This window comes from Typopeltis vanoorti, chromosome 8, assembly GCF_054136105.1.
Source record: "Typopeltis vanoorti isolate ZY-2024b chromosome 8, IOZ_Tvanoo_1.0, whole genome shotgun sequence".
NCBI lineage: Eukaryota > Metazoa > Arthropoda > Arachnida > Uropygi > Thelyphonidae > Typopeltis > Typopeltis vanoorti.
The window spans coordinates 10,492,136-10,505,182 of record NC_143556.1 but is presented as its reverse complement, the minus strand read 5'-3'; the positions used below and the strand labels follow the sequence as shown (position 1 = coordinate 10,505,182).

General features: G+C 37.6%; 1 protein-coding gene across 3 annotated transcripts in view; it reads right to left on the bottom strand.

The window, feature by feature from the left end:
- The window catches only part of LOC150103728 (rab GTPase-activating protein 1-like), a 473,281-nt gene that overhangs the window by 311,429 nt on the left and 148,805 nt on the right, over window positions 1–13,047 (bottom strand). The window lies entirely within an intron of this gene.

Sequence of the window (13,047 nt, the reverse complement as noted above, 5' to 3'; positions counted from 1 at the left end):
AGTTAGGGAAAGATAAATTATTGGACACAATAAAATAAAGAATATAGAAAGGGTTTTGAATATTTAAATTATCCTTCCAAAAAATATCCCAGAAAGCACATAATTTGTCATATTGTTCTACTGCATTTACGTCTTTACTGTCGCTGTCCTTCAAGAGAATCTCTAAATTATCACCGTTTTTTCGTAAATCTCCATTATTAATTTGTAGTAATCTATACAAGAAATTGAAATTATCATATGTTTTTAGCTGTTCAAAACGTTCTATTAACGAACACATTGCAACGTCTAGAAGTGCATAAAACACATTCACTCTAAATTTATCTTCTGGCGATTGTGGCGTTTCTTCATGATGCTCATAGTCAAATTGTCGTGTCTACTTTCATCATCGAACTTCCGTAGCAGTTTTAAATTCTTGTTCTCCATCCACCTCTTCACTCAGTTCTTTTGCCGTTTTTAGAACTTCTTTAAAATTTGTATCTGATCGATACTCTTGTAAGAATATTTTTAAGTTTTCGATAGATTCTAAAGCAAGTGTAATGTTCATATTTTTATCTTGAAGCATTTTACTGACAGGCTTTATTCTGTTAAGTAAATTATTACTATTATTATGGGCAACTCCAGGGAGTCATTAGACTCATCGAGGGAGGCCCCAAATCATATTCATCACAACTATTCGACATTCATACAGTATCTATCATACCTCGCCTTAAACTCATTCACTGTCACAGCATCCACCACAGACTCAGGGAGTGCATTCCACTCATTCACTACTCTAAAAGTAAAGAACCCAGCTCTAACACCTTTACTAACCACACTTTTGCCCAGTTTCCATGGATGTCCCCTAGTCCTCCCACAACCAGCCCTGTTCTCAAAAATATCTTCTGAATTAATTTTATAGAAACCCTTCAGTAATTTGAATGTCTCAATCATATCTCCCCTCCTCTGCCTATCAACCAATTTTTGCAACCCACAAATCCTCAACCTGTTCTCATACGGTTCATTCCACAGACCTGCTATCATCTTGGTCACTCGCCTCTGGATCCTCTCCACCTCCTCCCCATCAAGAAGAAACCTAGGTGACCAAATCTGAGCACAGTAGTCGAGATGGGGTCTTATCAAGGCTCGATACAGAGGAACAATAACCTGCTTGTCAATGTATTCTTCAGCAACCAAGTGATTTGAAGAGCTGATTTGGCCACTTTTGCAATGTGTCCCCTAAATTTCAATTCCTTATCCACCAACACTCCTAAATCTCGTGCCTCATCAATTTCCTGGAGCATGGTTCCACCAATGCAGTAAACTGCCGCCAATCTTTTCACCCCAAAATGCATAACCTTACATTTTGCCACATTAAATTGACATCCATTCTCCTTAGCCCAGACCTCCAATCTATCCAAATCATCCTGCAAAATTTTGACGTCATCTGCATTCACTATTGCCCTACCCAACTTCGCATCATCCGCAAACAAATGAACTGTTCCTCTCAGATCCTTTCCTATATCATTTATGAACAAATTAAACAGCAGTGGTCCAAGAACAGATCCTTGTGGCACACCACTAGTCACAGGCCATCTTGTGGACTCTACTCCTGAGTAAACCACTCTCTGATATCTCTCCATCAACCACCCTCCTATCCATCTCACCAACCCTATGTCCATTCCCATATGCTGCAATTTACTGATTATAATTCCATGTGGTATCATGTCAAAGGCCTTAGCAAGGTCCAGTAGAATCACTGTAAACCCATTACCCTTATCCAGTTCAGCCGTCACCGTGTTATAATACGTGAGCAAGTTACTGAGGCATGACCTATCCTTCACAAAACCATGTGCTGTCCCCGATACAGTATCCCATTTTCTTCTATCCAATCTTGTATTTTCTCTAAGACCTTGATAATGATTCCTGTTATGCTGATTGGCCGGTAATTTTCAACAGCAGCCTTGGAACCACCTTTGTGCAGTGGAACTATTTTCCCCTCTTTCCACCCCCTTGGGACTGACCCAGTCCTGAGGCTCAAATTAAACAAAATGGTCAAGGGCACTGACAATTCTTTGGCCGCTTCACGTACGACACGAGCTGGTATACCATCCAATCCCACAGATGTATTGACATTGAGGTTCTGTAATAGACCAGTTACCTCTACTTCATTCATCACAATTCCAGTATAAGCTATTGGTTCTTCCATTCCTGCAAAGTCACCACCTGGATGATATACTCTTGCAAAGTGCTCGCTCAGTAATTCCACAATATCGACTGATTCGGTTACCTCCCTACCCTCAGCATTTTTTAAGATCATTCTACCATGAGCATTTTTCCTTTTACTTGCAACATATTGAAAAAACTGTTTGGGATTCTCTTTAGCCTGCATGGCCAATTTCCTTTCGTAATCTGCTTTTGCTTTTCTTACCACCCTTGTTACCATCCTGGCCTGAGCTTTATACTGTTCCTGCGCCTGATGGTCACCCTTCTCCTTAAATTCCCTCCACAATTGTTTCTTTTTTTGCAGCTCAAGCTTAATAGTGTTATTCATCCATTTAACCCCTACTTGATTTATTATTCGGACTCTTGGTATACAGTCAACCATTGCCTCCTGCAAACAGTTCTTAACCACCTCCCATGCACTATCAACATCCAGCCCTTGCAGTTTTACATGCCATGGCATTGAGCCAAGCAGACACCTAAGCTTGTCATACTTACCAGCCCGGTAATTCCACATGTACTCTGTTTTAATTGTAAATTCGACTCCTTTAGCCACCTCCCAAGTCATGACCTTATGGTCACTCTCACCAATTGGTGGCAACATGGTCATGTTCATTACAGCCACATTCTCAGTTGCAATTACTAGGTCCAGCACTCTCTGCCCCCTGGTATTTTCCAATACATGTTGCCGTAGATAGTCGTCCCTTAATAACCGCATAAAATCCAATTCCTTCCTCCCATGTGCCCTCTCCTCTTTCCAGTCAATGTTACCATAATTGAAATCACCCATAATAATTACCCTCCTTCCACTCATTTCTTCTATTTGCTTATGCATACTATCCCCACCATCCACTCCATCACCCGATCAAAATATACAATTGGGTAGCAGCACCCAATTGTATATTTTGTTCTGCTAGATTCTATCTCACACCAAACAGCCTCAAATGTGCTTTTTCCCCCATCCTGCAGTTCAACTTCTATACTCCTTGGCTGAAGCTCATCAGCTATCATCAGTAACACTCCTCCCCCCTTTTTATTCGCCCTGTCACTCCTGAACACGCTATACCCGTCGCATTCAATCCAACTAGCTTTATCATCTTCTGTCAGCCATGTTTCACTAATATCGACAACCTGTGGCCTGGAAGTGCCAACCATGGCCAAAAACTCTTCCTTCTTGTTCCTAATACTCCTGGCATTAGTGTACATGAATCGTAGACGCCCATTTGTCCCATTCCTACTTTGATGCCTTATACTAACTATCCCATTCTGATTTGTTGTCCGTCATACTCGCTCTGGCATAATATACTCATTCACACACTCAACTGTCTCCCTAAAGTCTGCATATCTACTCTCCCCCCCCTCTTAATAAATCTAGTTTCCCTGAGTCTGTACATCCACTTCCACATCATTCATCAACACTCTTTCAAGTCTCTGTACACCAACTCCATTCAAATGTAACCCATCCATCTTATATAAGTCCTTTCGCCCATCGAACTCATTCCACACATCCACAAATTCCACACCACTCTCCATGCATAACCCATGCATAAAGTCATTGGCAATTATGGCCCTCCTTCTAAACACTTCGCTGTCATACCACGGTAAGATACTCACCATCCTAACTCTCTCACTCTTCTCTTTTGCTACCTCAAACAACTCCCTCACATCCTCTATCATTTCCATTTTGTCCTCTTTCAAATCATTCGTTCCTGCCACGATTATCATCTCTTTCACCCTCTGTTTTTGCAGTCGAATAGATTCGCTGACATCCTTTATGTTCGCACCTGGCTGGTACGACTTCGTGAAACTCTCAATTATTACGCCTCTTAATAGCGAATCCCCATACAGCACTCGCTCCTTCATTTTATTGACGTTTACGAACATTCTATTATTTGCCGTCACAGACTTCCGCCGGTTATTTGTCGGTACGTTCAACACACATTTTTCCATACACTCCAGTTGTCTTTTAGCTCTGTGTATCGCACCAAAATTTTAAAATTATGCCAAGTTATAAGAGAGCAAATAAATTTGTAGTCCTTTATTTTAGCACATAATGTTTGTGCTTCATGCTGAGTTTTTTAATTAAAATTTTCATTATTTAAAATTTCAAAAAGCGCATTGTAAATTTCTCCTAACTGATATCGTAGAGGGCGGATTGCATTAATTTTATTTTCCCATCGCGTTTCTGATGGCTGTTTCAATGTGAAATTTTACGAACTTTAAAAGGATTGTCCAACGTTTGTGAGAGAATGAAAAGAAATTGTATATTTCTTGAATAATTGCAAAGAAACTAATTGGATCTGCATTCACTTTGGCTGTATCGTTCATGATTAAATTTTGAGTATGAGCAGCACATGGCACGTAAAAAGCTTGAGGATTTTTGTTCAAAAACCAATTTTGGAGCCCGTATATTTTCCCTTTCATATTCCCCATTGTTATACCCTTGACCTCGCATGTCTTCAATGGGAATGTTCCATTTTTCCAGTTGTTTCATTATTGTTGCACATAAACCACGTCCTGTGGAATCTGACATATCTGCAAAACCTAAAATATTTTCCCTGATCTTCACAATTCCATTGTAACAGGAAACAAAGCAAATAATAATGGTCATTTGTTCTGTTTTACTTGCATCAGGTGTGCAGTCTAAAATTATGGAATAATATTTAGATTTTCGAATTGATAATAAAATTGCCCTGATTGCATTACTTAAAGTTTCCAATATTTCATTTTGACTGTCTTTACTCAAATAGCATATTCTATTGTTTCCTTGTAGGGCCTTTTCAACATGATTTTCCATAACGGGATCAACCTTCGTAAACAGTTCGACTAATTTTAAAAAATTGCCGTTATTCCTTTCATATAATTTATCAGATGATCTGTGGAAAGCTAAATTTTGGCTAAGAAGGAATTTTATAATTTCAATCAAGCGTTCTAAAACACTCGTCCAATGTTCCTTTTCCATTTCATACATGCTTTGAGTTCTGGCAATCAATAGTTTTGTTTTTTAAATTTTTATCGAGTTCCTTCCATTTTAAGAAATTTTTCATGTGAGTTAAACTAGTCTCATGTCTATGCAAAGTTGTACTTACATTTCTCCAATCGTTATAACCTTCTACAAGACTACTTGATTCAGTAGGTGCGAAAAGTTTGCAACAAAAGCAAAAAACAGAATTTAAAGTTCGAATAAATGGGCCATGTTCTTGGCATGAGCTTCCCGTTTTCCATTTTTCCATTATAAAACGTGTCGCCAAATTTATGAACATATGTATCTCTGGGATATATTATATTTTTCTTTTGAACAGGCCCCATTTCAATTAAAATAACTCGTAATTTTTCATCAATATTTCCCCATTCACCTGGATCTTCTAAATTTATAGAGACTAACAATGTGTTAGTGTCGTGGTCAACTACAACTAAATCTTCTCCTGTTTTTCACTTAAATCATGTGTCTTGTTGTCTTGTTCAATAGTACCTTTCATGCAAACTGGATGACATGCATAGTTCGTCAACTCTGATGTATCGAGTTGGTTACAATCTGCATCAGAATATTTTAATATTTTAACAAATTTATTAAGAGCCCCAGTTTGTTTCTTAATATCTGCTTCTTTCGCAGCATGATGCTTATGATTTTGTGCACCGGATAAGTTTTTAATTTTTGATTCCATTTCTATTTTATACCCACAAGAAATTATTACACAACATGACACAGAGACGAAATAATAGTCCGCACTGCGCTACTGTCAGTAGGCTCTTGTTGCTAGGTAACCAGTCATATCATATGACTGGTTACTTAGCAACAAATGTTTTGTACGAAAATTCTTTTCTGCGCAAAAAAAACTTTCACCGTTTCACTTTAGATAGACTGCAGTAGACTACAACATCTCCAGGCAAGCATTTAGCCTGCTCTCGCTGCAAAATTGTAAACATACAATTTATATACAATTTTTTAAAATTTTTATTCGGTGTATCCGGCCTTATTTATTTTAATATTGATCATTCTAAGAATTTTTTGTTTTTATGATAAAAATTTTGTTTCTTAAAAATGAACTTATGAACCATACCCCGGCGGCTCTTCCCCCTTTGTAGCGGCGCCCACATGCACCGCATGCTCTGAATGCCCGCTTCCGCCAGCGCTGAATAGAGCATCCTGTATAACCTCTTGAGGATCCCTATCAGGAAGTTTATGATGTTGTTGTTATACTCCTAAATAAACCTGATATAATTACAGTCCTCAGGACTATAAGATGAAACATGAAATTAAGTAGGAACGTGTATATCATTAATTGCATTCTCAGCAGTCAACTTATGGAAGGAGTAAAACATTTTCCCTATCTAGGCATAATTTTTGGTAATAATGCAAATTAAATATGGAAATGCTTAAGGGTCAAAGCTGTATAACAGAGAGGAGACCTCCATGTAGCCTTTAAACGAATGCACAGAACCGACCAGGGCTTCTGACCTAATGTCCAATCCTCACCTTCTCGTGGTGCACCCTGTTGAGTATCTACCTGGATACTGAACGAACGAGGATGGGCTGGCAATTTGGGATTTAGCCAACCAAATTGTATTCTTATTGGATCTTGAATGAAAAGATTTCCTTAAAGAAATAATTTATTCAGGATTCAACAAGTTTTAGCTAAACAACAATGATAATGCTTGTACACAGGTAAAGATACAAATTGTTTAATGAATCATATGCTAGTACTATTTTATGTAATATTACTTAAAGGTAAACGATGTCATTTTTTGTAAGAATTTATAATGGAAGAAGTATTCTTTATAAGATATATGTTAAGGCACGTAACAGAAGTTCAAAGTCCACTAACGAAAACCTCGGGTGAATTGCAATTTGCCTACGTGCGGGACGGCACGTGCTCAGTGTTTTCCAGGAAGACGTGGCACGTGCACAGAATTCTCCAGGAAGACGCAAATAGAAAAAATGACACATGTACAAAAAGAGGGTGCTGGGCAGAAAGATATGGGAGTGAAGAGGGAGCCAAAGGTAGTGGATATAAAAAAGGTTTGTCCCCCTTTCAAGGAGTCTTTTGTCTGTTTTGCTTTGGATTTTCTTGTGAAGTTTTGGCGAGTTCGGGATCTTATCAATAGCGTGTAGTTATTCACGGCTATCGTTTCGAGATGTCGTACGGAAGGAATCGACGAGGAGATAATCGGAAGCATTCCTAGCAAGCTTGAAGGAACTCACCGCCATGTGTCCACGTGGATCGATCCGAGCCATGCTGTTTCTAGTCCACGATGGGAAAGAAAGGCAGAACAATGAAGTCTAAGCCTAGCCAGTGAGACAATCATCTAGAAGAAGACCAGACATTCCATTGGACGAAGTAAGGATAAGATGACAGAATGAATATACCTCCAGAAATATGGTAATGTAAAACCTTTTGTAATTCTTTGTTAAGAAAGAGAGGAATATTGTGACATAGAAGAAAAGAGATGTTATGTTTCAGAACTCAGTGTTTTAAGTCTTAGGGCTATTTCTCAAGTAATTAATTGAATGAATTGTAGTTTGAATTGTTGTGAGTAATGATCTATAAAGTTACCGATGTGATTGAATTAATTGGAGAGAATGTGTACACTAGTAAGGATATTTGGAGGAAATATCATTAGGAAATAATTCCATAGCACAAAATTTTGTGCTATGGAATTAACCTATGCTTAAATTGTTGTATAAAATACAGTTGCTATGCTTAACCTTTTACTTAGGATACCTATATTCCAATTAAGTTTATTCTTGTAAATGTGTAACCATAGGAATTTAATAAATGTATTTTGAATATCTTAACCTGATTTGTGCCTTGAATTTAATCCAATGCACTGCTTGCTAATATCTGAATCTGAGCAGGATAGAATTATTTGACAGAGACCACAACAGCCAACTAAAGTAAATAAAGTGAATTAGATAAACGGAGATAAGAAGCAATTAGTAAATTGATCAACTTAGTATATTTTCTGAAGGTAACTCCTTGGTTAAAAGGAATTTCTAACCTAGGGATCTGGCTGGTGCAGCTTGATCAAATAAATATTGCCAGAACCTGAATTAGGAGGTGAATCCAGACCAATATTACTGAGGATAGGGCTCTATTGAGATGTCTACCCTTTGTTAATTATTTAATATACTTAATCAACCTAAGAATCGGCCAATTATCTTGATACATTTTACAGTAAATGCGAGAGTGCAGTGTTATGATGGTTTCATGAGTATAGACCATAGAAGTACATAGATAAAGTGATAACACTACACAGTGATAATTTAAGACTAATAAAATAGGAAGAAGAACACAATAAAAATATAAAATTAAGGAAATGTCATGACATAACAGCTTAAACCAAAATACAAAATTATGGTACAACATGACAGAATTTCATGCTGGCTGGGGCGTCGCCGGTTAAACAAGACCCTCTGTTGTTTCTGCCAGGGAACCAGGGAAAACAGCAAAAAGTCATTTACTAGAACAAATCTGAAAACACACCCAAACTCGACATCACCAGAGTTAAAGATGGGTACTATCAACATAAGAAGCCTGAATGGCAAAGAAATGGAGCTAGTTCAGGAATTAGATAAGTACCAGATCTACATAATAAGGGTGACTGAAACAAAAAAGACAAAAACTGGATAGATCTTTCTGAGCAATAAATACACAATGTTATACTCAGGCAATGACAATCAAGGAAAAAAAAGGAGTAGCCATAGTATTCAACGATTAATACGAGGCTAATCTTCTTGAATGGCAGGCTGTCTCAAGTAGAGCAATGTGGGCAAATATCAGGGTCCCACAAAAGGCTCTACTAAGGTAGATATGGAGGAATTTTTTGAAACTTAGAGAAAGCAACTGACACAATGAAAGAGAAAAAGTTGGTCCTTGTTGGGAATCTGAATAGCAGAGTAGGAAATGATTGTCAGACATACAAAAATGTTTTGGAAAAATTTGGAGAAAAGAGCAAAGATAATAATAATGCCAAATACCTGTTGGATTTTTGCTCAGGACATGGACTGGTCATTACTAATACCATGTTCCAACATAAAAATGTGCACAAATTCACATGGAGAGAAGAGGCAAGGAATAAGAAAAGTCTCATTGACTATGTTATTGTTGATAGTGATGTTTTCTCCCTGGCGCAGGACACAAGAGTGTACAGAGGATTTGAAATTGAAAGTGATCACTATTTAGTCTTGAGCAGGATAAAATGAATTTCATTTTGAAAAGAATAACATTTAAGAAAGTTATAAAGCGAATAAAAGTTGAGCAGGTCTCAGATGTGAACTGTAGACTAACATAAACAAAGATTATTGAAGAAAAAATGAAAGAGTTTGAGAACAGAAACCAAATCTTGGAGATTCAGTGGAGCCTTGAAGAAAACCCTGATCGATTCAGCCAAAGAGGCATGTGGTGAGGTTGTCAGCAAGGATAGAAAAATCAGAACTCCATGGTGGACACAGGAAGTTAAAGAGGCAGTGAAGGAAAAGAAAAAAGCATATCAAAAGTTCCTGGCAAATAAGTCAGCTTGTGCTCTTAGAGAATACAGAGACAAACGTAAGAAAGCTAAACACTGTGTAAAACTAGTTAAACAAAAGTAATGGGAAGACTTTGGTAAGAAAACAGAAAATAAATATCAAGAAGGTGGTAAGATATTCTGGAGGTTGTTTAAGAAGCTCAGACATGGAGGAAAGAGGGCTGTAAAAGGAATTAGAGATGATAAAGGTGACATGAAAACTGGAGAAAAATATATCCTTGAAGTATGGAGTAATTACTTTGAAAAATTGCTAAATGAAACAAGCAGTGATAGCACAGTGGTAAAAAACACTCAACAGGCATACAGTCAAGAATACATATCCATACTTGAAGTAGAAAAAGCCATCAAAGGCTTGAAATGTGGAAAGGCAGCAGGAGTAGATGATATTCGACCAGAAATGCTGAAGTATGGAGGTATAAAAGTCTTACAGTGGATGTGCATAGTTCAAAAGGCATGGACAGAGGGACGAATTCCCGATGATTGGAGTAAAGCTCTCATAGTACCCATATATAAAAAGGAAAATAAAACTGAATGTGAGAATTACAGAAGCATTTCATTATTGAGTGTTCCTAGCAAGATTTATGCAGTATACTTGAGAAATGGTTTAGAATTGTGGAAGAAAAGCTTGGTGAAGAACAAGCTGGATTTAGGCCAAATAGAGGATATCAGAATCAGATCTTCACTTTACGACAAATAGTTGAGAAATCACGGGAATATAATAAAGATCTGCATTCAAGTTTTGTAGATCTGGAAAATGAATATGACAAGGTGCCAAGAGGTAAGCTATTCAAAACGCTACAGTTATATGGTGTCAATGGGGCATTATATCAAGCAATACTTAGTCTTTATTTGAGTTGCAAGTCAGCAGTTAGAATTAAAGGAAGTACAGGAAGATGGTTTAATGTTAAATCTGGTGTCAGATAAGAAATTACATTATCCCCTCTGTTATTCATTATCTATATGGATCACATTATGAAGGAAAGTGGTATTAAACCTGATATCAAAATTGGAGATGTTAATGTCAGCTCTTTGCTTTATGCAGACGATGTTATACTTCTAAATGAATCTGCTACAAGTCTGCCAGATTCCCTGACTAAATTGAATAGCTGTTGTAATAGATATGGTATGAAGGTCAGCAATAACAAGACAAAGACAATAAAAATAGGCAGAATCAATGAAAATTTCAACTGCATTGTGAATGGAGAACCTGTGGAACAAGTAAAACATTTCAGCTGTTTAGGCACGACTTTCAGTGACGATAGTAAATTAAATATGGAAATAGACAACAGAATCAACAAAACTTGTATGGTAGGAAATTAAGTGAATAAATTCATATGGAATAAGAGAGAAATCAGCCAAAACACTAAATTAGCTGTATACAAGACAGTGTTCAAACCAGTTTTAACTTATGGATCTAAGAGCTGGGCCAACTGTAAAACACTTTACTAAAGACTAGAGACTGCAGATATGAGAGTCCTGAGAAAGATTAGAGGCACAAACAGATGGCATCAATGGCAATATCATATTAAAAACGAGGATATTAGGAATGAACTTGACATTGTCAGTATCCAGGAATGCATTAGCAGAGCTAATCTCAGGTGGTATTGTCACTTAAACAGAATGGACGAGGAAAGATTAGCAAAACAAGTCTTCTCTGCAAGGTTGGCAGGAAAACGACCTGGAGGAAGACCAAGATATAGGTGGATTGATACAGTAAAAGGTGCCTTAAATGATAAAAATATAAGATCTGATAATGTAGAAAGTATTTTACCTTGGGTATAATAAATGTTAAAGATACCAAGCAATTTTAAACCTGGTTTTACTCCATTTCCCAAGTCTTGTACGTAGTGCAAGACCAAGGCAACTCATGGTAAAAGTAGAATAAGCTCTGATCACTAATCTTAATATTTACACTTAATGCAAAGCACATCTCCTGGAGGAGATGTATGATGCTTTGTATTAAAGGCAAGGGGCCACTACCCAGACCAGTTTCAACCTTTATTGAGGTCTCATCAGTGGGAGTCAGGCTAGAAATACTAAATATTAGTAATACAGAGCTTATAAGTATTTTACCAGAACAAGTTACCATAAGGTGTTTTAACCTTATTAAATAAAAATCTCAAGAGGAGATATAAATGTAGAAAGTATTTTACCTTGGGTATAATAAATGTTAAAGATACCATCATCATCATCTTCCTTATACCCTCTTTTACCTTGCGGTGTCGAGGGTCCATTGATCATTGGACCTCACTCCGTTTACAGGATAAGGTGGTCAGCCTTATGCCCCGGTGTATCCTATGGCCTGTAGTGTTGAGTTCTCAAGGCCAGTTTGCCTGCTTTGTGGGATGAAAAACCCCAGAATAAACTGGGGAAAAAACCCTGCTGTCCACGCCCAAGACTGGCTAACTTGGCTATGGCTGAGGATGATCCTTCAGCTCCTCACGTCACCGACGGGAATCGAACCTAGGACACTCCTTCCCCAGGCATATGGTTGCGAAGCGCATAGCCACTAGGCTAACCGCGCAGAAGATACCAAGCAATTTTAAACCTGGTTTTACTCCACTTCCCAAGTAAGCAAACAGACAAACAAGTCAAGTTTGCACCTGCAAGTGTTGCAAGTCTAGCTGACTCTACACGTAGTGCAAGACCAAGGCATGGTAACTTGTTCTGGTAAAATACTTATAAGCTCTGTATTACTAATATCTTGGTATTTCTAGCTTGGCTCCCACTGATGAGACCTCAATAAAGGTCGAAACCGGTCTGGGTAGTAGACCCTTGCCTTTAATACAAAGCATCATACATCTCCTCCAGGAGATGTGCTTTGCATTAAGGGTAAATATTAAGATTAGTGATCAGAGCTTATTCTACTTTTACCATGAGTTGCCTTGGTCTTGCACTACATGCAGGGTCAGCTAGACTTGTAACACTTGCAGGCGCAAACTTGACTTGTTTGTCTGTTTGCTTACTTGGGAAATGGAATAAAACCAGGTTTAAAATTGCTTGGTATCTTTAAGATCTGATAATGTTGGAGTCTTAACAAGTAACAGACTGATTTGCAGGAAAATTGTAGATAGGAAGTTAGTAATGATGTAAATTTTTCATGTAGTACTATCATATCCTGTACACCCCTTGAGGATACATGGCAGGAATTTGATGATGAAATATGGAAACAGATAGCAGAATAAGCAAAACAGTTACAGTGAGGAACCCCATGAATAAATTTATATGAAATAAGAAAAAATTAGCAATGTTAAAAGTACAAAATGTAGAATTTGGTGATATTGGAGATCTGACAAGTAACAGAGTAATCTGGAAGAGAAC